Genomic DNA, 27,005 nt, shown 5'->3' with positions numbered 1-27,005 from the left:
GATACAATATAAGTTATACATGTTATATATCATTTTAATCGTAACGACTTTAGGAACATATATAACAAGAAAGTTTTTCCATAGGACACACAACGTAAAAATGAAGCCCCCCCAAAGAAAAATAATTGCGTTTTTTTTTCAATTTCACTGCGTATATAATTTTTTTCTGGTTTCGCAGCATATTTTATGGAAAAATTCAGCCTGTCATTGCAAAGTACAATTAGTGACGCAAAAAATAAGGGCTCATGTGGGTCTGTAGGTGTAAAATGCAAGTGCTATGGCCTTTTAAGCACAAGGAGGAAAAAACGAAAACGCAAAAACGAAAGTTAGCCCGGTCCTTAAGGGGTTAAAATCGCCTGGACTATTGATTTCTGCAAAAAAAATAAAAAATACGACAGTGACTCTTTAACCTACAGTCTAACCCTACTGTGTTGATCCAGAGGAAGGCTAAACTCTTATGAGACAGATGCCATAAAAAATAAATTCCCGACTCCAGTGGCAATCAGAATCAATCCCTAGATCAACATTCTATCACATCTAGTCTAATGCCCATAACTTGTAATGTTATTTGTATCAAAAAAAGCATCCAGGCCTCCCTTGAGCTTATTTAATGAATTAGCCACGACAACATCATGTGGCAGAAAGTTCCTCAGTCTAACTGCTCTTACACTGCTGTACTGTCTTTAAAAACACACATAAATAAAGTATTCAACCCATTTCATTCCCAGTAGACTATGCCCCCCCCCCAAAAATAAATAAAAAAAAAAATAAATAATTGAATTACAGTACATCCATGGTCTGTCCTTTCACCTATATAAATAAATTATTTAGTTCCCTCAACCATTTAGGTATGAATGCACACTAAATCATGCAAGGCAACCTGCCTTTTAGCATCACAATACTGCTGGTTGTAGCTTTAGAAGATTGTTCCATCACAGTTAGAGGTATCATCCTCTGTGATAAATACCCCATGACAAAACTTTTCTTTAGCCTTATACTACTGAAGAGACCTTGAGAGTGGTTAAAAACTCACACAATAAATACTCTTTGTTGATCCATTGTGCAAAATCTAACTATCCTGGTGATATTCTAAAAACTCCAAGACCATTTATCAGCAAGTCACCATATGTGTCTGTAAAAATGGAACATGAATGCTCCTATTCCTTGTCACAAGTGCCAGTTACTAAAAACCCCACGGCTATGGTAACAAGAAGGGAAATGTCCTCTTTGAGAAAGATAGTCATGGGCATTTGTGTATGGATAATATTGTTTTTGGGGTATGGGTTGTATAGTACACTTTGTGGAGGCATTGAGCTGCTGTGGATAATACTGTATATGCCTGTGTTGGAAATGGTGTAAACTTTAGGGGACACAGACAGTTTTGGTGTTTATGACACAGCCAAAGTTTTCAAATATTACAGTTGTCAGGGCAGGAAGGTACGGACACAACAAGACAGTGGGCCCTAGGTCTGAACCCACCCACTGTCCCTACCTACTTGCCTCAGTGGGCCCTAGGTCTGAACCCACCCACTTTCCCTACCTACTTGCCTCAGTCGGCCCTAGGCTGTATAAGTGACACACAAAATGGAACAGACAGAAAAACACAATAGAGAAGGGTAAACAAGCCAAGTCAAAACCACACGGACAATGCAGTACAAAATCAGCAATACAATCGGATAGTCATGGGTCAGGCGGGAGGTCAGATACAAGTCGAGCAGTCAGAGGGAATTAGGAAGGGAGACGCAGGAATAGACACGGGGAGCTGGGACCAGGAGTTCACCTAATAGCCAGCGATGAGTAAATTACCGCTTGCTCTTTAAATACAAGACCTGGAGTCCGAACCAGAACATCATTGGTTCGGACTCCTGAGTCCTGATCACAGACAGCTGTAGCACTGCAGAACGAGTGGCAGTGGTGTCTGCCACTCACTCTGAGTGCTAAACACCGCTCAACTGAGCGGCTGAGTGAACATCACACGGCAGGATATTAACCTTTTTGACCCAGAACTGCATCGGGTGTAAAATATTTAGGGGCATGACTATGACTTCACCAGTCAGGTAAGAGACCGGAGGGAGACTTTAATGTTTGGCTGACAGGTTTTTTGTTTAATTTTTGGCTCTTCTTACCCCGGCTTTTGTACCCCTATCCTTGGCATTGTGCTTCCCTAACCTTTGGCTACCATGACCAGAATTTTCTGTGGATTGTGATTTGGTACCTCTGCTGGCTGTTTTGTGTGACCTCGGGCAGAGATGCCCACCCGTTGGTGTTTTAAACCCTCTGCCCATATAACTCATCCTCCACCACCATTTTGCCCCTCTCCGGGCTCAGGTTCACATGGTAGATCATAGCATTGCCCCCCTAGGTGATGATGTTCCTCAATGCAGTCTCCATGATCTCATGATGTAATTTATACTGTAATCGCTGTAGCTGACCAACAGAGTATCTACCTCAAATGGTACCACAAATGGGCAGACATCTCGCATCATCGAGGGGGGGGGGGGGATACGGGTACAACGAGAAAAGCTTGCACACAGATTTTCAGCAGAAATCAACAGTTTAGGGGGAAGGAGACTAAATAGATAATCACAAGTAAGGAATCAATTGTTAGTCTCACCATGGGCAGAAACATAGTTATGTTTGAGCGGAATACCTCTTTAAGCCTTGCTTCTGAGTCAAAGTTTATGCTAGGCGTCAGAGTCAGGGTGGGGTGGCTAGGTCCATGAAACTAAGTGATCCCTCAGTCATGAATGTAAACATTTAAAAACTACTTAAAACTATCATACAACATAGTTACATATCAAATCTGTGTATTTCATATGATAGCAGGCCCTGTACTTATGCTGTTGCTGAAGTCCCAAGACTCATTGTTCATGAATTTTCCTTTCTGTGTTAGCTCTACATATTATTTGTACCTACCCTGTACAGAAGAGGCTTTTGGGAACATTTCTTGCATAGTTCCAAGGTGACACCCAGGAATGTACAGTGAAGATCCCTCCTATAGTGATGTCTCCTTCCTGAGAATATTTGTACTCAAAGGTGTAATCCTTCATTGTAAGATGACATTGAGCTGCGGAGTCCTGGATCTCAGAGATGCAGAAGGTCACACAGAGAACCAACATCAGCAACATTTTCCAAATGTAATAATATATATCACTACATTGTGTACAGCATCATAGGGAATCATGCAGCAGTGCCGCACAGGGTATGACAGGGAGAGGTTTATATCATCATCTTACATCTCTAAATAAGCACAAGGAAGAATTGCTGAGTTGCAGCAGAAAGACACCACAGCAAAATAGTTACATCCACCAGAGACCAAACAAAACAGACAAAATCTGGATTTTCTATTTTTTTTATTAACTATACATCATCCGCATCACATTTTTAAGTAAAAGAGGTTTCTCATTGTTATATTATTACTGTAGGGTTACACTTGCTAAAAAAAAAAAAAAAGGTCTTTGTAAAACAGTGGAGTTAATTTGTAACTATTTAAACTATTGTAACGTCCCAGAATGGATGTGCCATTACTGTTAGCATGTATATTCCGGCACTGAAAGAAGAGCCATAGACTCTGTATTCTGAGGACTGAAGGCTGTAGTAATGCTCTCCTGCCACTAGATGTCTCACTATATCTTAACCTTTACTAGGCTTACTAAGGTTAACCCCTTAAGGACAGAGCCTGAAATGGCCTTAATGACAGAGACAAACTTTATGAAAATGACCTGTGTCACTTTATTCATTAATAACTTCGGGATGCTTTTACCTATCCGGCTGATTCTGAGATTGTTTTCTCGTGACATATTGTACTTTACATTTCTGGTAAATTGGAGTCGATATTTATAACGAATATTTATGAAAAAAAACCAAATAACGTGAAAAATTGTGAAAAAAATGCATTTTTCCAACTTTGAAACTTTTTTGCTTATACAGAAAGTGGTTATACCACATAAATTATATATTAAATAGCATTAGCAACATGCCTACTTTATGTTGGCGGCATTTATTAAACGATCTTTCATTTTTGTTAGACAATAGAAAGCTTAAAACATAAGCAGAAAATTTCCAAATTTTCAGTAAAATTTCAAAATCAGATATTTTTAGGGACCTGTTCAGGTTTAGGCTATGTTCACACTACATATGAATCCGTACGCATTTCGTACGGCGCAGTACATGTACGGCTGAAACAACGGGCATGCGAATATTCGATGTGCGGGCGGATGCGTACGCAGTGTGTACGCAATGCGTACGCATTGCGAACGTACGCCCGTAGTCTACTTACGCTTCCTGAGCCCCCTACGAAGCGATCTGACAGCGGTCTTTTACTTGCAAATCTTCAACTAGCCCCGGAGACCCCACAGAACCTTTTGGATCGGCATAGAAGAGCGGAAAAATGAAGAAATCACCAAGGGATACACTACGGGCGTAAGTTACAAGCCTTCCGGCTGGAGACAATGGTCTTGTTCATTTCTTACGGCGCCGTATACGATCCCGGCGTACATTCGTACGAAGTGTGAACTGTGCGGCCGGGATCGTATACTTTGCATTGTACGCTAACTACGTAAGTTTCCGGCCGCATATTCACGGAGCGCACTACGGCCGGAAGCTTACGTAGTGTGAACATAGCCTTAAAGTGTATTTGAGGGGCCTGTATGTTAGAAAGCCCCACAAAGCACCCCATTTCAGAAACTGAACCCCCCAAACTCTGCAAAAGCACATCCAGAAACTGTTTAACCCTTTAGGAGAGTCACAGAAATAAAAGCTAAGTGTGTACGAAATTAGAAAATTTTAATTTTCTGTGCAGAGATTTTATTGTAATCCAAAATTTTTCATATTTATAAACTTATTACCAGAGAAATTCACCCCAATATTGATTGCCCCGTTTCTGCAGTTTATAGAAATACCCCATATGTGGCCCTAATGCATTGTTTTACGCAACCACAAGCCTCAGATATAAGGGAGCGCCTAGTGAATTTCAAAGGCTCCGTTATATTTGGTCATTTCTGACTGTACCACTTCAGGTTGGCAGAGGCTCTGGGGTGCCAAAACCTAAAAAACACCCCTAAAGGGACACCATTTAGAAAACTAGACCCCTCAAGGTATATAACAAGGGGTGCGGTGAGTATTTGGACCCCACAGCTGCTTCACAGATTTTCCTAACAATATGACGTGAAAAAAATATTTTTTTCACTAAAACGTTGTTCTAGCCTTCAATTTTTCATTTTCACAAAAGGATAAAAGGAAAAAAAAAAACGTGTAGCGCAGTTTCTCCCGAGTACGGAAATACCCAACATGTGGACATAAAGCGCAATTTGGGTGCAGGGCGAGCCTCCAAAGGGAAGGTGCGCCAATTGGCTTTTGGAAGCTGGATTTCACTGGAATGGATTTCAAGGACCATGTCGCATTTACAGAGCCCTCGTGCTGCCAAGACACTGGAAACCCCCCACAAGTGACCCCATTCTGGAAACTACACCCCTCAAGGAATCTAACAAGGGGTGCAGTGAGGATATGGACCCCACTGGTGACGGACACAAATGTAGACAAATGTGACGTGAAAGTGAAAATTTTCATTTTTTCACTTTCACGGCACATGATTGGGACATAGATATACCGGGATATATTTTGTACAGGAAAGACAGAGCAGAGAGAAGGGGAGGCGGGTAGTCATTTATGTCAGGGATTGTCTTAAATCGACAGTCATCCAAAATACATATAAAGAGCTGGAGACTCTCTGGGTTTGTATGCAGTCCAAAGAGGGATCTGTTATTAGGATAAGTGTTATCTATAGGCCTCCGGGGCAAAGTGAAGACTATGATAACATGCTGATGGATGAAATTACTAAAATGTCATTAAAGGGGGACATTGTAGTTATGGGTGACTTCAACATGCCGGATGTGGATTGGAATATCCCTTCTGCACTTACATGTAAAAGCAAGAATGTAATGGAGGCCCTTACAGGGGCATCTTCAAAACAGCTAGTGAAGTCACCAACAAGAGGAGAGAACATTCTAGATTTAGTATTTACTAATGGGGATCGGGTGTCTGAAGTTAGAGTGGAAGAAAATTTAGGTTCCAGTGACCACCAGTGTTTATGGTTTGACGTACAAACTGACTGCGTCCAATCCCATAGAGTAATGGATATTAGAAAGACAGATTTTAATAAAATGGGGGAGTATTTAGATAAAGAATTAAGAGGGTGGGATAAAACATCGGGAGCGAGCACTCAGTGGGCAGAATTAAAAAATGCCATATTAAAGGCAACTAGACTATATGTACGAGAAGTTAGCAAAAGTAAAAGGAAGAAGAATCCATTATGGTTTACTAGAGAGGTTAAGGCCATTGTAAAAGGAAAAAAGGCAGCGTATAGGAAGTATAAGGAGACTGGGAATGAAGCTGACAGAGAGACGTATAAAAGTATACAGAAGGAGGCAAAGCAGATTATAAATGCTGCTAAAGCCTCAAAAGAAGAAGAAATGGCAAAATCTGTTATTGATTTCTTTTATTATGCCACAAAAGTGCTGGATGAAGGTGGTGCTGTGGATATTGCCTATCTGGACTTCAGCAAGGCTTTTGATACAGTTCCCCATAAAGAGCTGATAGAGAAGTTGGAGAAAATTGGACTAAATCCCTGGATAGTTCAGTGGATTTGTGATTGGCTGAAGGATAGATATCAGAGGGTTGTTGTTAATGGTGTATATTCCGAGCAGAGACTGGTTACAAGTGGTGTGCCACAAGGGTCTGTTCTGGGTCCTATTCTTTTTAATATGTTTGTAAGTGACATAGGAGAAGGGTTGGTAGGTAAAGTTTGTCTGTTTGCTGACGACACAAAAGTGTGTAATGGGGTGGATATTCCTGGAGGTGTCAGTAATATGGAAAATGATTTAGCTTCGCTAGATAAGTGGTCCAAACAGTGGAAATTGAAGTTCAACATTTCCAAATGTAAAATAATGCACTTGGGGAGGAGGAATCCTCTATCGGAGTATCACATCGGCAGTACTGTGTTGGAAAAGACTTCAGAAAAGAAGGATTTAGGGGTAGTGATATCAGACAGCCTTAAAATGAGTCACCAGTGCAACCAGGCGGTGGGGAAAGCTAATTGTATGCTGGGGTGTATAGCTAGAGGTATAACCAGTAGGAAGAGAGAGATTGTGATCCCGTTGTATAGAGCTCTGGTGAGGCCACATCTGGAATACTGTGTCCAGTTCTGGAGACCTCACCTAAAAAAGGACATTGATAAAATAGAACGGGTCAAAAGACGGGCTACAAAAATGGTGGAGGGTGTGAGGCATAAACCTTATCGGGAAAGACTTAAGGATTTGAATCTGTATAGTCTGGAGCAAAGAAGGGAAAGGGGGGGCATGATTAAAACTTTTAAGTATGTTAAAGGACTAAATAAGGTTCAAGAGGGGAGTGTTTTTAGTAAAAAACTGAGCTCAAGAACAAGAGGACATAGTGAGAGGTTAGTTGGGGAAAGATCAGAAGCAATGTAAGAAAATATTATTTTACTGAAAGAGTAGTAGATACCTGGAACAAACTTCCAGCAGAGGTGGTTGGTAAATCTACAATAACAGAATTTAAACACGCCTGGGATAGACATATATCTATCCTAAGAAAATAAGAAAGAAAATACTAAAAGTGCAGACTAGATGGACCCAGTGGCCTTTTTCTGCCGACAATCTTCTATGTTTCTATGTTTCTATATGTGCCTGTCATCCAGGGGTACATATCCTCACTGCACCCCTTGTTAGATCCCTTGAGGGGTGTAGTTTTCAGAATGGGGTCACTTGTGGGGGGTTTCCAGTGTTTTGGCAGCACAAAGGCTCTGTAAATGCGACATGGGGTTCATCATCCATTCCAGCCAAATCCAACCTCCAAAATCCAAATGGCGCTCCTTCCCTTCGGAGGCTTGCCCCGCGCCCACATGGGGCTTTATGTCCACATGTGGGGTATTTAAGGGCTCGGGTGAAATTGCTCTACACATTTTGTGGCTTTTTTTCTCTTTTAACCCCTTGTGAAAATGAAAAATTCAAGGCTAGACGAACATTATAGTGTAAAAAATGTAATATTTCATTTTCACGCCACATTGTTCCACATTTGTACCAGTCACCAGCGGGGTCCATATGCTCACTACACCCATTGTTACATTCCCTGAGGGGTGTAGTTTCCATAATGGGGTCACTTGTGGGGGGTTTTCACTGGCTTGGCAGAACAGGGACTTTTTAAATGCAACATGGCCCTAGAAATCCACTCTACCGAAATCCAGCCCCAAAAAGCCAAATGGCGCTCCTTCCCTTTGGAGGCCCGTCTTGCGGCCGCTTAGTGCCTTAAGTCCACATGTGGAGTATTTCCGTACTCCGGGGAAATTTCTCTATGCGTTTTGTTTTGTTTCTTCTCTTTTGACCCCTTGTGAAAATGAAAAAAAAAAAAACAAGTCTAGAGCAATGATTTAGTGTAAAAATTAAAAAAAAATTACACTACATGTTGGTCTATACCTGATTTTTTTCCCTTTTCACAAGGGTTTAAAAGAGAAAAAAAGCTCAAAGCGTGTAGATCCGTTTGTTTAGAGTATGGAAACACCCCACATGTGGACATAAAGGGCCATGCGGCCGCAAGACAGGCCTCCAAAGGGAAGGAGCGCCATTTGGCTTTTGGAGGCTGGATTTGGCTGGAATGGATTTCAAGGGCCATGTTTCATTTACAAAGACCCTATGCTGCCAAGACAGTGGTAAACCCCCACAAGTGACCCTATTCTGGAAACTACACCCCTCAAGGAATCTAACAAGGGGTGCAAAGAGCATATGCACTGGTGACGGGCACAAATGTGGAACAATGTGACGTGAAAGTGAAAAATTTCATTTTTTTTACATTCACGGCACAAATGTGCCCATCATCAAGGGGTCAATATCCTCACTGCACCCCTTGTTAGATTCCTTGAGGGGTGTAGTTTCCAGAATGGGGTCTCTTTGGGGGGTTTCCACTGTCTTGGCAACACAGGGCCTTTGTAAATGCGACATGGCATTCACCATCCATTCTAGCCAAATGGCGCTCCCTCCCTTTGGAGGCTTACCCTGCACCCGCATGACGCTTTATGTCCACATGTGGGGTATTTCCGTACTTGGTGGAAATTGCTCTACACATTTTTTGTTTATTTTATCTTTTAACCCTTTGTGAAAATGAAAAATTAAAGACTAGATCAATGATTTAGTGTAAAAATTATATATTTTTTTTTACACTAAATGTTGGTTCAGCCTTGATTTTATTCATTTCCAAAAGGGGTTAAAAGAGAATATAAATGCAAAACGTGTAGTGTAATTTCCCCTGAGTACGAAAATACCCCAAATGTGGACATAATATGCCATATGGGCACAGGGCAAGCCACCAAAGGGACAGAGCGCCATTTAGAGGCTGGAATGGAGGATGGAGGCCATGTTGCATTTACAAAGCTCCTGAGCTGCCAGAACAGTAGAAAACCCCCACAAGTGACCCCATTCTGGAAACTACACCCATCAAGGAATCTAACAAGGGGTGTAGTGAGGATATGGACCCTACTGGTGACGGGCACATATGTAGAACATGTGCTGTGAAGATGAAAAATACTATTTTTTTCACTTTCACAGCACTATTGTGGCCATTACTAGGGGTCCATATCCCCAATGCCCCACTTGTTAGATTTCTTACAAGGTGTAGTTTCCAGAATGGGGTCACTTGTGGGGGGTTTGTACTGTCCTGGCCACACAGGGGCTTTCTAATTGCATCATGGCATCCTCTAATGGGAATGGGGGCCATGTCTATTTAGGTGGGGAAAAGGGACAGTTTTAATTAATTTGGGGGTTTTGGGCCATTTAGAAGTTTATAAGGTTGAAAAGGACAGGTGTCCATCAAATTCAACCTGTGTTGATCCAGAGGAAGGCAAAAACCCCTCGTGAGGCAGAAAACAGTAGCCTCATCACAGTGCAAAAATTCCTTCCCGACTCCATAATGGCAATCAGAATAATCCCTGGATCAATGTGACCCCTGAAATAAGAATAATTGACAGAATATTGAAAATTTAGAACTCCAAGGACGTGTGGTACGCCTTGAAGCAATCCTTTATGCAGAGGCCGGGGTGATCAGGACAGGTGTCACACTGGTAAATGGTGTCCTTCCTGATCCCCCTTTTACGGCACACTTTGCACTTCTTTTGGGATCTCCCCTTTTTTCCAGTGTGGGGAACTTCACCTGGAAAATGTTTTCCCTGTACGATACGGGGTCCTTCATATCCAGAAGCGCTGGGACCTGCTCCGTGGCTGCCGAATATCAGGGCTTTGATTACTGCTTCCTGGAAATCAAGGAATTTCCCCTGGTGGCCGGCACATTGGTACAACACAAAAGCGTTGTACATCGCTGTTTGTACCAGATGTACGGCCACCTTTTTGTACCACGATCTTGTTTTTTGTGTGGCGTTATATGGTTTGAGGACTTGATCTGAGAGATCAACTCCTCCCATATACTGATTGTAGTCTAGAATACAATCATATTAACAGTCACAGGGGTGACGCTATTCCTGTGAATTGTGGTCAGAATAAGGACATCGCGCTTGTCCTTATATCTGACCAAAAACATGTTTTCACAGGCATAGGCCTTGCACGCACCCCTTCTCATCGTTTCTCTAACAGGGTGACTTGGTAGGCCTCTTTGATTTTTCCGGATCGTGCCACAAGCTACAGTAGCTCGGGCAGCGAGGGACCGAAACAGGGGGATGCTGGTATAAAAGTTATCAACATACAGGTGATAACCTTTATCCAGCAGTGGGAAGATCAGTTCCCAAACGATCTTCCCACTAACTCCGAGGATGGGGGGGCATTCTGGGGGCTGGATTTGGGTGTCCCTACCCTCATATACTCTAAATCTGTAAGTGTACCCTGAGGTACTCTCACAGAGTTTGTAGAATTTCACGCCATACCGTGATCTCTTACTGGGAAGGTACTGGCGGAAATGGAGTCTTCCTTTGAAGCTTAGGAGGGACTCATCTACTGAGATGTATTTCTCTGGGATATACATCTCAGTAAATTTGGCTGAGAAATGCTCTATGACCGGCCGTACTTTGTACAGTCGGTCATATGAGGGGTCATCTCGCGGGGGGCGAGTATTGTGGAGTAAGTGGAGTATTATATATAATATCCCCACTCCAGTATTGCCGCATTGTGGTTTTTTTTACTAGGCCCATGTGAGCCCCCAAAATGTTGTCATTTCGGTATGTTTAAAATGCGTCCCAAGAAATGATTATAATTGACACGGCGCTTAAATGTTGGCCCATATAGATGCTATAGATGCTATCAAGGGAATAGCCCTTACTTCCCAATAGTATTAGAGTCAAGAATCAAATCAATGCATCTAGCGCTTCTACCTAGAACTCGCATATAGACGGGTATATAAAATGACTTACTCTTTATTCTTTTCAAGGGTGTAACGTAGATGGTGAATCACTCCAATGTCCCGAAAGGAGATACTTGTCCACGCTGGGAGCACGCCCTGGTTGGTGGCACGATCTCTACCAGCTACAGCGTTCCGTGAAAGTTCTCTATGACGTCACAAAGTTGGCTATGGAATCTCACAAGGACCACAATTCCTCCTACACGTTTCAGCGTAACCTTACGCTGACGAAACGCTGTAGCTGGTAGAGATTGTGCCACCGGCTGGGGCGCACTCCCAGCGTGGCCAAATATGTTTAGTATTTTTCACATGGTGAACACCATTATTTTTATATGTTTAAATCAACATTATACATATGGCCACTGGTGTCCCCATTCACTATTAATGTGTACAGCTGCTGTGTGTCCTTATTCAGTGGCAGAGAATCCTGGCGGTGCTTGTATTGTATGGTCAGCTCTCCTGTCACTCATCACCAAAACCTCTGTAACCACACAGTGACATTATACTGACTAAATTGTTGCAGAACATAGAGAAGTGTCTCCCATGAAGCTGCATCCTTGATAATATAATTAGTACCTAGTAATAATATATGTAGCCTATATTTTGCCCTCACCTATATAACCTGCATGATGAACAGGGGACTCTCGTTGTGTGACTGTGCACAAGACTGGGGTTTCCTGTGTTTGCTCTCTTTTTTGAACAGAGAAAAGAACAAATTTTGGCATAGACCACAGTTTGGCCATACAGTATGTATGACGTTGATTTAAAGGAGAATTCCGAGCAGAGAGATTTTGTGACGATTCAGGCCTGTTTAGCCAGTCATCGGCTGTAGCAGGGTTCCGCCTCTGCCACTGACTGGCTGAGTGGGCCTGGAAAGTCTTGTCCCAGGTCTCCACTCAAGCCAGGAAGCAGGGACCGGCACTGGAGGTAGGGAGGTAAGTGTATGTTATTTTTTTCATCCACCCCCTCCCCTGTAAAGCCATTTTCAATTTAAACCAGTGTGTGAGTGCTCTAAAACCAGTGTCCATTCAAACCAGTTTGTGGGAGCTGTAAAGTCAGTGTCCATTCAAACCAGTTTGTGGGTGGTTAACCCAGTGTTTCTGCTCAGTTGAATTCCTGCTTAGTTGGATTACTGAATAGTTATGTAAATATTTGCTGTACTTTATTGTAAAACACACATGGTTGAAATATTACAAAACACACTTAATTCTCCATCAAACCCCTTCCAACCCCAATGAGGAAGTCAAAGACCATGATTTCTGTTCGTTTCAATCCACAAATGTGTTGGATTTAGCAGAGGATGTTAAGGTCACATACAAGTGGCTGAAGTGGGTGCAAAGTCTGGGAAGGACAGTCTGAAAGCACAGGGTTTGATAGTGCTGGTACGCCATAGGGACAGGGCTTGTTTCAGCATGATGACCAGTCGAGGTGGTGGAGGTAAATGATGAGGTCTCTGGATGATGTTCACGCAGAAATCTATGTGAAGATAGTGGCTGGACCTCCATATATTGTTGCTGCCGCTGCCACTCTCCCAGCTGGGCTATCATCCTTCATGCCATCACGGGCATATACTGCCCCTGGCCATAGCTGGAACTCTTGACTTCCATGCTTAGATGTACCTGACGCAAGACAGAGAGTTGTCAAGCTTCTGTAAATAAAGGCCACTCAACTTAGCCAGTTGTCCATTTATCATCTTTGCTGTAGGGTCGGTGATGGCGTAGCGCTGTTTTATTCCGATGGCTCCAGATACCAACTCTTGTCTCAACATTGGTGGTGTTTTTCCCCTGGTCCAGATGGAGGAGGCAGAGGTAGATGTGAGGAACTTACTGCTTCCAACCAAGGCTGCATAATCCTGACTTGAGATGGTAGCTGCAGCCATTGGTTATGGGCAAGAAGTGGCATGGGGGTCCTGGTTTTTCCACACACTGGGGTTGTGGAATTCCATGTAATGACTTATAGAAGCAGTAACTGGGTTTGAACCCAAACCCTGACCTACTTTATGGTCACAGATGCTGTAGATAGCACCATGGTCTTTGCTGCCACCAATACAGAAAAACTGCCACACTTCTCATTGCAGCGGGTCGTTCTTCGTAGCAGGCTCACTGGTAGATGTTGTTGAGTCCCGCTGCTGCTTTGGAGTACCCCTCAAGTGTCTGTGTCTTTCTTAACACCAATCTGGTGACTAGCTGACACTGTACCTCTCTCCTTTTGCCTCCAGACCAACAATCTGTGGATGGAACCTGACACTGGCTCAGTTTAACAAATACATCTTCATGCCCTGATGATGATAACATCTAGGGACCAAGATTCCACTCGGGGTCTGCAACATTACCGTAGTCTGAGACAAAGTTTTCATCTTCTAAGCTCGCCTTTTCTAGTGCCATGCTGCATGAACCCATACTTTGGTCAAAGACTGCCCTTCCTTTGCTCTCTTGACTGCTTTATGTCCTAGAAACCACTGGAAACCACCCTTTTTTATTTTTTAACTTTTTGCTCATCTCTAATCATTATAAAAAGTGATGCTCTCTGGAGTCATTCAGTGCCTGTCCCCCGAACCCCCTCTTAGTTGCCTGGCCTACCCTTCTTTACATCCCTCAAGTGGGCGTCTTTTTCCTCGGCCACCTCCTCCCCAGTCCCAGTAAAAAAGTGACGGCCCCCCCCCCCCCCCCCCCCCCCACACACACTGGAGTAACCCTCTCGCTGTATGCAGAGTCTCCTAGTGGCTGCAATCTGTGGGTGACAAGCATCAGCCCTGAAGGTCCAGCAATACATCGGTCTATACTTTACTACAACTCCTAGCATTTCCTGAGGGCTTCAGACTGTCAGTACATGCTGAGAGTTGTAGTGCCTGCAGCTGTTGTAGTTGGGTCCTGGGTGCATTATACACTGGATGCTTTGTGGCAGATCAGAATACATAGATCTGTGGGGGCTCAGTGCAGGGAAGTGACCCCAGAACAGCACTAATAGGGGATAGAACAAAAACATCTCCCCCTATCCCCTATTAGTGATGTTCTGGTGTCACTTCTATATACTGAGCCCCCACAGATCTATGTATTCTGATCTCCCACAAAGCATCCAGTGTATAATCTACCTAGGACCCAACTATAACAGCTGCAGGCACTACAACTCCCAGCATGTACTGACAGTCTGCAGCCCTCAGCATATGCTGGGAGTTGTAGTACAGTGTAGACAGATGTATTGCTGGACCTTCAGTGCTGATGTCACTCACAGATTGCAGCCACCAGGAGACTCTGCACACAGTGATTTATTAAAGGGTTGTCCTCTCAGAGACTACAACTCTCAGCATACCCTGAGAGCTGTATAAATGTAAGGATTTGTCACAGATACAGATGAATTCAGGAAAGGACGGGGTCAGCGTGTCGTGTCTCACTGGTTCTATATTGGTGGGCCCCAAGGATCATTTCCTCTGGTGGGCCCCAGGTACCCAAGTCCGACACTGGACAGAAGCGGTCCCCAAACTAAGATGTCCCCGGCCTCCTTCCTTCCTCCATCATGTCTGTTTGATGAGAAGAGCGGGCAACAAGCAGAGCTGCACCCAAGTGCCAGGGTATATACCATGCATGTAACCTGCCAGTGCTGGGGGGGGGGGGGGCACACCCCCAGTCCCCCAAGCAGCACCCCCAGTCCCCCAAGCAGCACGCCCAGTCCCCAGCATGGAGTAGTAGTATGGGGGAGGCCGTGGAGGCCGCCATCTTAGCTGAGGGGGCAGAGGACTGTGGCACATCCCTGCTCTGCAGCACAGCAGCAGCACCTTGCAAAGGCCTCAACTCAGGTGTCAGCCTGTGAGCCAGACTACAAAGGAGGTGTTACAGGTGGCACACACAGCCATCCCTCCCCTCAGGCTCCTGGAGCAGCCCTCCCTGCCCGGTCTCCTAAGAATATGGCTGACATATCAGTTACTCTCTGCCCAAGCCATGTACTTGACATAGGGCGGGTTCAGACTACTGAATTCTCGCCGATAAATTCCACGGAATTCCCATAGACACCATTCTATGGGCCGGCTGATTCCGCATTCTGCCGAAAGAACTGACATGTCAATTCTTTCGGCGGAATGCGGAATCAGCCGGCCCATAGAATGGTGTCTATGGAGCCGGCGGAAAGGAGCGCGACCATGAGCGTGTACAGGTGACGGAATTCCGCAGAGTTTATCCGCAAGAAACCCGTAGTCTGAACCCGCCCTATATGTGGACTTGGTCCTGTCTTGGCTCCCATGCCCGCATTGGTAATCTGGCCAGCCAGGCATTTGCCCGCTGGGCTGCCCCGATTACCAGTCCAGGGGGCCGCCTGGTTTACATATTTAAATTTGAAGTGAACTAGCAGCACAGGTTGGCTGCAGATGCCAGACACTGATCGTGGGGGAGGAAGGGGGGGGGGGGGCTGCTGCTGAGACACAAATCGGGATGTGGCCGCTGCCAGGCACAGATAGCAGGGGGTGAGGGGCTTGTCCAGGGCCTCCTGCCAGACACTGATCCGTTGCCTGAATCAAGCTACTGTCTAATAGAAAGTGAGGTGGAGGCCGCAGAGCTGACAGTCTCACCTCCATTGTCAGCAGCTGAGTCAGTGACACAAACAGACTGCTGGATCCTGCTGCAGAGCCCACACACTGTCACGGACGGCCCCGAGGAGGAGGAGGAGGAGGAGGAGGAGGAGGAGGAGGAGAAGAAATCTTTGCAGAGTACTGGTGCCGGCCTGGCTGCTGCCTGCGTGTGTGTGTGTCAGTGTTTTTCTACTACATGTAGTGTGTGTGTGTGCATACCTCCCCGGATCCGGAGGGACAGTCCTGATTTTGGGGTCATGTCCCTCCGTCCCGGTCAGGGGCGTAGCTACTGTCTCTTGGGCGCTGGTGCAAGAGGTCAACTTGGGCCCCCCTACCCATCCTCCAACCACAAGAAGCTATTGATATATTTGTGCAGCTTGCTGCCATAACAGACACATTGTGATTAGGTAACAGGGGGGCTCCCTGTGTTCTGCCCCTCTGTTTCCCTATTACAACGTGCTTGTCATGGCAGCCAGTAGCCTAGTGAAGGCTTCCAGACCTGCCACAAGTTAGCTATAAAGGTTCTGCAGGGCTGCCACATCCGGATATCCCCATTGCCCCCCAATAGTAGTTGCAATTTCGCATATTGATAGCCGATCCTTAGTATAGGATATCAATATGTGACCAGGGTGCCAAAACCCACTGACCAGACTTTTTAAATGTATTACAGCACAGATTTATCCAGTAACTCACAGGAGGCGTCTTCTTTGGTCACGTTTTTGCTGATCAGAGTTCTTCACCATCTTGCCTGGCCATTATGAAGATTTCTCCTGGTGATTCCTTGTCTCTGCCAGACAAACATTTCAGGCTCCTTGCTCCAGCATCATCCTCATCTATATAAAATCTCTCAATTTGTATTGGCTCACACAGTAACAGAAACCCCTCTGTTCCTCCATATAAGCCATTATGGTGAATATATTGTATGCCTCCAAATAGTAGACAAGCCCCCTCTATGCTTTCATATAGTATTAGGCCTCTCTGTGCTTCCATATAGCGCAGCTCTTCTCTGTGCCCCCATTTAAAATAGGCCATCCCAAGATAGCATTAAGGCCTCTCCGTGCATCCATATAGCTGTGACCCATTCATTTAGAAGCCTCTTTGTACCACAAATAGTAGGTAGATCCCCTCTGTGCATTAGCCTATAGCTAGTCCCCCTGGTAGGTACCTCCTCCCCCCAACAAACTGTATCCTCCATGAAGGCAACCCCTCCCATAGGCAACCCCTTTTGTAATATATATACTGTATATATATATATATATATATATATATATATATATATATATACTAGAAAATGTACCCGGCGCTGCCCGGGTATAAAGTGTCAGTGTGTTAATTAGATTTGTTCTAAGGTGCCCAGGAGGCCAAGCTAAAGGTATTGTTTCATCTGAGTTAATCAGTGGAATTAGTGTATACCTGTAGTGCATAGCTGGAGGGGTTCTGTATACCCACAATGTATAGTTTTTAGAGGTCTCACATATCTGTAGTGTATAGTTGGGGGGGTCCTGTATACCTGTAGTGTGTAGTTGGGGGGGGGGGCTGTACACCTGTAGTGTATAGTTGAGGGAGGTCCTGTATACCTGCAGTGTACAGTTGGTGAAGGTCCTGTATACCTGTACTGTATAGTTTGGGGGTCCTGTATACCTGTAGTATATAGTTGGTGCTGTATACCTGTAATGTATAGTTGGTGGAGGTCTTGTATACCTGTAGTTTATAGTTTGAGGGTCCTGGATACCTGTAGTGTATAATTGGTGGAGGTCTTGTATACCTGTAGTATATAGTTTGGGGGTCCTGTATACCTGTAGTGAATAGTTTGAGGGTCCTGTATAACTATAGTATAGAGTTGGTGGAGGTCCTTTATACCTGTAGTGTATAGTTTGTATAGTCCTATATACCTGTAGTAAATAGCTGGTGGAGTTCCTGTATACCTGTAGTATATTTGGGGTCCTGTATACTTGTAGTATAGAGTTGGTGAAGGTGCTGTATACCTGTATTATAGAGTTGGTGTAGGTCCTGTATACCTGTAGTGTATAGTTTTGAGGTCCTGTATACCTGTAGTGTATAGTTTGGGGTCCTATATACCTGTAGTATATAGTTGGTGGAGTTCCTGTATACCTGTAGTGTATAGTTTTGGGGTCCTGTATACCTGTAGTGTATAGTTTGGGGTCCTGTATACCTGTAGTATATAGTTGGTGGAGGTCCTGTATACCTGAAGTATATAGTTAGTGGAGGTCCTGTATAGCTGTAGTGTATAGTTTTGGGGTCCTTTATACCTGTAGTGTAAAGTTTGGGGTCCTGAATATCTGTAGTATATAGTTTTGTGGAGGTCCCGTGCACCTGTAGTGTACAGTTTTGGGGTCCTGTATACCTGTAGTGTCCTGTATACCTGCAGGGTTGTATTTACCCGTATGGCAGTGTTATTCAGTCACAGTGTGTCGGTATTGGTCATGTCTGGTATGGCGGTATTATCCAGTCACAGTATGGCGGTATTGGTCAGGTCTGGTATGACAGTGTTATCCAGTCACAGTATGGCGGTATTGGTCAGGTCTGGTATGGCGGTGTTATCCAGCACAGTATGGCGGTATTGGTCAGGTCTGGTATGACAGTGTTATTCAGTCACAATATGTCGGTATTGGTCAGGTCTGGTATAGCAGTGTTATCCAGTCACAGTATGGCGGTATTGGTCAGGTCTGGTGTGACAGTGCTACCCAGTCACAGTTTGGTATACCTGTAGTGCCCTGTATATACATGTACTGTATAGATGGAGTAGGAGGTCCTGTATATACATGTACTGTATAGATGGAGTAGGGGGCCCTGTATATACATGTACTGTATAGATGGAGTAGGGGGTCCTGTATACATGTACTGTATAGATGGAGTAGGAGGTCCTGTATATACATGTACTGTATAACAAAAATTGAACACGAGGACGGCACTCCAGTAGTGTATAGTGAAGATTTATTCACCCAATCACAAACAGCGACGTTTCGACTCTAACATGAGTCTTTCTCAAGCAAGTACAAAGTGGTATCATGGTGATATTTATATGAGGGGGAACACCCCCAAGGTGTGTATCTCAATTAGTGACATCATAATATAAACATAGGTATAGAAGTGTTTATCTACTCATCAGTGCCAAAATATTCAATATTCATATAACATACATATTACATAGTGTATATACATTTCAGTGCATAACAAGTGCATATGAAATTCCTCCCAGAATCCATATATAATCACTAAAACATATTCTTCCTTCTAATCAAGGGTTAAGATTAAGGTCGGACCTGACTCACAGCAGTGCCACACTCTTCACAGTGAATTCATCACTCTCCTGAGCGCACGGGCTCTGCCAGATTCAAGGACTGCCAAATTACCTTATATGACTACTCTTCTAAGAGCGACCTCCCCTCGATTCCTACAAATTTTGTCCCACATTAGTTTCACACGGACCAGAAGGTGGTTTAGATAAAGACCGGATAATGGTTTGAATAAGGATTGAGAAAAATTCAGTCGGAAAGGTGAGTATAAGGTCCTCGCTCCATCTGTATAGATAAACAGAAGAAAAAACTATAATTAAACACAAGTGTTAGTGTATATCTTACATAGTGTAAGTGCACGTATAAAAAATATAATAAATAATAAAGATCTATGTACTCTTTTCCTTCAGCAAGAGCATGTAAATAATTGCACAGTGGTCAAGCTCTATATCATAGAAATGCTTTCAATGAAAAGTCCACATTTAACCCATGCGGTTGAAGGGCATTGAGACGTGTAATCCATTGGGCCTCTCTTTGTTTTAACATTTTTTGTCTGTTTCCACCCCGGGGTGGTAACGGAATGTGGTCAATTATTGTAAACCGCAACTGTTGAAGGCTATGGCCCGCTTCTACAAAATGTCTGGAAACAGGGAGGTCAAGTCTACCTTTGCGAATAGAAGACTTATGATTATTCAAACGTATACGGCACTCATTCGTTGTTTCTCCTACATAAATATACGGACACGGACACTGAAGGACATAAATGACATGATCCGTCTTACAACTTGTATGAAACCGCAATTTGTAACTGTGATTAGTGTTAGGGTGACAAAAGACATCTCCTTTTATCATCAGATTGCAGCTGTCACATCCCAAACAAGGGAAGCTGCCCGGTTTGAGTGAAGATGACAGATCCAATCTTTTCTTCTGACAGTCTGCACGGACCAATTTGTCTCTAATACTTGCTGCTCGTCACCAATGAGGGGGCCTGCTCAAAGTCCATCAAGCCTTCTGTATGGTCTTTACTCCCTTTCCTTTCCTGGTCGAGACTCCGCCACTGTTGTTTTCTTCCACGACCCCTCCTGATGTTGCTCCGCCTCCTGCTGCGTCCATCTTGTCCTGATCCAAAAAAGCCGGTTTTTCTTTCTTGGTTTTGGAACCCTTGGATGCTTCCTTATTTCGTTGCTTATCCTCACGTTTGCCTTCTTTCTGCCAATCATAGACAAATCCGGTTTTATAGTCCTCGCAATCACGGTGCCACTTTTGTCTTTTCAGCTCCTCTTGTTCCTTCTTATATTTCTCTAAGTTGCTCTGTACTTTTTCTTTATACCTTATGATCTCATCTGATTCCATGACATCTGTTAGGGCACTTTCACTTATTTCCAATTTTTGTTCTATTTGTATAATTTCTCCTTGCAAGAACTCAATGTTCAAAAGGACTAGGTCCAAGGCATATTTATTCGTGAGTCCTTCAAAACGTGTGCAAAATTCTTTATTCCTAGGAAACAGATTAGGCCTTAGATGGGGACGCAACCCTCTTGGGATCATTTTGGTTTGATAATATTCCTTCAGCAATGATGATGTAAGTCGCATTCTAAGTGGCCGCCTGGGAAATAGAGTTTATTTGAGTGTTCCATCGAAATTGGACACCAAGCGGACTTTTGAAGCGGATTCCAAGAGACTGATTACATTGGATCTGCATTTATCTTTGCTGTCCAATTATTATCAAACCAAAATGATCCCAAGAGGGTTGCGTCCCCATCTAAGGCCTAATCTGTTTCCTAGGAATAAAGAATTTTGCACACGTTTTGAAGGACTCACGAATAAATATGCCTTGGACCTAGTCCTTTTGAACATTGAGTTCTTGCAAGGAGAAATTATACAAATAGAACAAAAATTGGAAATAAGTGAAAGTGCCCTAACAGATGTCATGGAATCAGATGAGATCATAAGGTATAAAGAAAAAGTACAGAGCAACTTAGAGAAATATAAGAAGGAACAAGAGGAGCTGAAAAGACAAAAGTGGCACCGTGATTGCGAGGACTATAAAACCGGATTTGTCTATGATTGGCAGAAAGAAGGCAAACGTGAGGATAAGCAACGAAATAAGGAAGCATCCAAGGGTTCCAAAACCAAGAAAGAAAAACCGGCTTTTTTGGATCAGGACAAGATGGACGCAGCAGGAGGCGGAGCAACATCAGGAGGGGTCGTGGAAGAAAACAACAGTGGCGGAGTCTCGACCAGGAAAGGAAAGGGAGTAAAGACCATACAGAAGGCTTGATGGACTTTGAGCAGGCCCCCTCATTGGTGACGAGCAGCAAGTATTAGAGACAAATTGGTCCGTGCAGACTGTCAGAAGAAAAGATTGGATCTGTCATCTTCACTCAAACCGGGCAGCTTCCCTTGTTTGGGATGTGACAGCTGCAATCTGATGATAAAAGGAGATGTCTTTTGTCACCCTAACACTAATCACAGTTACAAATTGCGGTTTCATACATGTTGTAAGACGGATCATGTCATTTATGTCCTTCAGTGTCCGTGTCCGTATATTTATGTAGGAGAAACAACGAATGAGTGCCGTATACGTTTGAATAATCATAAGTCTTCTATTCGCAAAGGTAGACTTGACCTCCCTGTTTCCAGACATTTTGTAGAAGCGGGCCATAGCCTTCAACAGTTGCGGTTTACAATAACTGACCACATTCCGTTACCACCCCGGGGTGGAAACAGACAAAAAATGTTAAAACAAAGAGAGGCCCAATGGATTACACGTCTCAATGCCCTTCAACCGCATGGGTTAAATGTGGACTTTTCATTGAAAGCATTTCTATGATATAGAGCTTGACCACTGTGCAATTATTTACATGCTCTTGCTGAAGGAAAAGAGTACATAGATCTTTATTATTTATTATATTTTTTATACGTGCACTTACACTATGTAAGATATACACTAACACTTGTGTTTAATTATGTTTTTTCTTCTTTTTATCTATACAGATGGAGCGAGGACCTTATACTCACCTTTCCGACTGAATTTTTCTCAATCCTTATTCAAACCATTATCCGGTCTTTATCTAAACCACCTTCTGGTCCGTGTGAAACTAATGTGGGACAAAATTTGTAGGAATCGAGGGGAGGTCGCTCTTAGAAGAGTAGTCATATAAGGTAATTTGGCAGTCCTTGAATCTGGCAGAGCCCGTGCGCTCAGGAGAGTGATGAATTCACCGTGAAGAGTGTGGCACTGCTGTGACTGCTTCAGACACCTCGTTTATGACAAACTCTAGTTGGTGAGCAATTCTTTCTTCCCCCCTTTTCCTACTAGTCCTGCAATACACCTCTTTGACATTTGTAGGAGGTATGGGCGATGGAAGGTGCTGTTACCTTCCCCAAGATGGCGCCCGATGTGTCACACGGACATCTTGCACATGCGCGCGCTGGAAGGTGATAATACCTTTCCCAAGATGGCGCCCGTTGTATTACACGGACTATTTGCGCATGCGCATAATTAATCATGTGATCGTTGCCGGAATGTGAGCAGATGACAAGCCACATGACATGCCTACATCCGGATATGCGCAGATGTTCTGTTTACAAGCGGTATGCGGCATGCCTTCAATACAGTGGGATTGGCTGAACGGACGGAGGGTGAGTCAGGTCCGACCTCCATCTTAACCCTTGATTAGAAGGAAGAATATGTTTTAGTGATTATATATGGATTCTGGGAGGAATTTCATATGCACTTGTTATGCACTGAAATGTATATACACTATGTAATATGTATGTTATATGAATATTGAATATTTTGGCACTGATGAGTAGATAAACACTTCTATACCTATGTTTATATTATGATGTCACTAATTGAGATACACACCTTGGGGGTGTTCCCCCTCATATAAATATCACCATGATACCACTTTGTACTTGCTTGAGAAAGACTCATGTTAGAGTTGAAACGTCGCTGTTTGTGATTGGGTGAATAAATCTTCACTATACACTACTGGAGTGCCGTCCTCGTGTTAAATTTTTGTTATCCAGAGGAGTCGGGGGTCGACTTTTCTGGGACGTGCACCCACCAGCTTTAAGCTATTTTTGACTTCAAGCCAGCACAGTGCCATCCATCCACCATTTTCTATACATGTACTGTATAGATGGAGTAGGGGGTCCTGTATACATGTACTGTATAGATGGAGTAGAGGGTCCTGTATATACATGTACTGTATACATGGAGTAGGGGGTCCTGTATATACATGTACTGTATAGATGGAGTAGGGGGCCCTGTATATACATGTACTGTATAGATGGAGTAGGGGCTCCTGTATACATGTACTGTATAGATGGAGTAGGGGGTCCTGTATACACATGTACTGTATAGATGGAGTAGGGGGTCCTGTATATACATGTACTGTATAGATGGAGTAGGGGGTCCTGTATATACATGTCCTGTATAGATGGAGTAGGGGGTCCTGTATACATGTACTGTATAGTTGGAGTAGGGGGTCTACCAGTTATTACTGTGGATGTTGTGAAGCAGCTTCCCTAGCAACCACAACTCCCTGTGAAAATGAAAGCAGTAATCCTATTGGTTGCTAAGGCTCCAACTGCCGTGTCTGCTGCAGCTAATTATATCACCTGTGTTTGCAGTGAGGAGATTTTCCCATTCATCTCTATGGGGCGCCGCTCTTCCCCCTTCCCCTCCCCTCCTGTACATCTGGCGGGGACGGGACCTTCGCATTAACCTTCCCGGGCACCCAATGTATCTGTGTGCCAAATTTGGGGTCAAACGGTTCAGGCGTTTGGAAGTCTATAGAGGACAGACAGACAGACAGACAGAAGGACAGACAGACAGACAGACTTTGATTTTTATGATTTTTTTATGATTGATATATATATATATATATATATATATATATATATATATATATAGATATAGATATATATATATGTTAAAAAAAACAAAAATATACTCACCAGGCTCCTTAGTCCCCATGCGTTCCTTCTTCCTCAAAAAGACAAAAACATAATATATAGTAACACAGACACATCTATCTATCATACACACACATTTATAACAGTTCACAGGCATACACATATGACACATGCACAGTATTCACATGACACACACACACATATACACACACCTTACACATGTATACATACCTTTCCTGAAGAGCAGTGTGCAGGGAGGGGGTCTTTAGATGTGGTGGCAGGCAGGGAGCTGCATTGGAGCTGCACACATCCCCATCCCCTCTGTCCCGACCAGGAAACAGAGGAGGCTTCTCAGAGTCTTGTCCATGTGCTGCAAACACCAGAGCTTCTCCCAGCTGAGGGGAGGGGGATTTTTAAGGTAGAACAGGCAGCCTGAACTTTGGTCAGAAGCAAATGTTAACCATTTCTTGCCTGTTCCACCTTAAAAAGAAACCTCCCATCCCCCTAACCTCTGAGAAGCTTCCAGTGATGCAGCACATTGTCCGGACCTGAGGTAGGGGATGTATGCAGACACTGACCAAGTGTCTGCAGCTGCAGGGGAGAAGAAAACCCTGGGAAATTCCTCTCTGTTGATATTCCCCAGCTAGCTCCCCTTTAGTAGTTGGGCCCCCCCACCCGGCCATGACTCATGAGGCACAGCAGAGGCAACGGCACCCCCCCCCCCCCCCTTCCTTTTGTACTTACAAACAAATACACTCACCTGATCCCGTTCACCAGTGTGGGCTGTGATCCTTCTTCCTGATCTGTCAGGGTCGGCAGGTCAGTGGTGCTCCGGGGAGTTGCTGGAGAGGCTGGGAGGAGATTTATCCATGATCCGGGGACAGCTTGTCTTGTGAGTTGGAGCGCAGCACTATCACTGATTGATGGGGCCCTGCAGCTCCTCCCAGTCGGCTGCGTCCCATCAATCAGTGATACAGTGCTGCCGCTCCTAAACAGTGTCAATGTGTTACACTGGGAGACTTCAGAACGACACTGAGTGGCAAGGGCCACTGCGACCGTTGCGACCCCTGTAGCTACGCCACTGGTCCCGGTACAGCCCCCATGTGTCCCTCCGCCCCCCGCACCTCACTTACACTGGCAGAGCAGGACACATCGGCTTCCTGCACTGCAAAGACTCTTGTGGCCAAAGGCGTCATTCTGCCTCCGGCCACAAGAGGCCGCTCTCTCCCACAAAGCTCCTGCCAGGGCCGGATTATCACAACTCTGTGGTGCACCCCCTATACAGTATCAATACCTGGCAGTGAGAGCTGGTGCCGGAGGAGGAGGCTGCCGGGGTCCAGGAAGGGGGCAGAACACATGACCTGCATCACCAGGGAGAGAAGAGCAGTGGTGAGTGCTCCGGGGAGGCCTGGGGAGGGGGTGCCTGGGGGTTCTGTCAGGTGTCCCTCAGCTGTACATGGTGCTTATCCCTCCTCCTTCCCCTGCACTCAGTGCCCCTGGGCTTGTTCCCCTGAACCTGCTGCTCCTCTCTCTCTCTCTCTCTCTCTCTCTCTCTCTCTCTCTCTCTCTATATATATATATATATATATATATATATATATATATATATATATATATATATATATATACCATCTATCTCCTTTCTTTCTGTCTATCTCCTATCTATCTATCTATCTCCTATCTATCTATCTATCTATCTATCTCCTATCTATCTATCTATCTATCTATCTATCTCCTATCTATCTATCTATCTATCTATCTATCTCCTATCTATCTATCTATCTATCTATCTATCTATCTATCTATCTCCTATCTATCTCCTATCTATCTATCTATCTATCTATCTCCTATCTATCTATCTATCTATCTATCTATCTATCTATCTATCTCCTATCTATCTATCTATCTATCTATCTATCTATCTATCTATCTCCTATCTATCTCCTATCTATCTCCTATCTATCTCCTATCTATCTATCTATCTATCTATGTAGGATATAGATGATTGATAGATAGATAGATAGATAGATAGATAGATAGATAGATAGATAGATAGATAACAAATGTCAGCAGCACAAGCCATGATGTTGGTGCCAGCAAATTAAATCTTGACCAGAGATAGATGTCTATACCATACGGATACTTCATGGCACTCCAACTTCTATGTTGCAAAAGAAGTGTTTATTCCATCAACGTGCAAAGCATTAACAAATAGTGCAGCACAGCAAACAGTCACAAACGTGACATTTCGGCAAGTCAATCACCATCACCAATCACCATTTTTGAAAATGGCGATCGACTCGCCAAAACGTTGCGTTTATTACTGATTTAGGGGCGTGTCTTGTTGTTTAGGGGCGTGTCTTTCGGTGGGGTTAGGGGCGTGTCCATGTCCCTCTTTCCTCTCAGCCAAAGTTGGGGGGTATGTGTGTGTGTGTGTGTGTGATTTTGTGTGCTATGGAGAGTGCTGCCTGCTATCTGATGAGCACTCATCAGCCGCCCTCCCCCCCTATCATCCTCCTCCTCTTCCCCCATTCACCTGGCCTGCCTGGGGTCCTCCTATGGATGGTGGTCTGGCCTGATCCACCTTCTGACACCTCAGGTCTGCAGCCAGGTCAGCCTGTGGCAGTGCTGTGGAGGCAAAGAAACATAGATACATAGAAACATTGAAGATTGTCATCAGAAAAACACCACTGGGTCCATCTAGTCTGCCCTTTTAGTATTTCCTTTCTTATTATCTTAGGATAGATATATGTTTATCCCAGGCATGTTTACATTTTGTTATTGTAGATTTACCAACCACCTCTGCTGGAAGTTTGTTCCAGGTATCTACTACTCTTTCTGTAAAATAATAT

This window comes from Dendropsophus ebraccatus, chromosome 7, assembly GCF_027789765.1.
Source record: "Dendropsophus ebraccatus isolate aDenEbr1 chromosome 7, aDenEbr1.pat, whole genome shotgun sequence".
In the NCBI taxonomy this organism is placed as follows: Eukaryota; Metazoa; Chordata; class Amphibia; order Anura; family Hylidae; genus Dendropsophus; species Dendropsophus ebraccatus.
Note: the sequence above shows the minus strand (reverse complement) of the source record.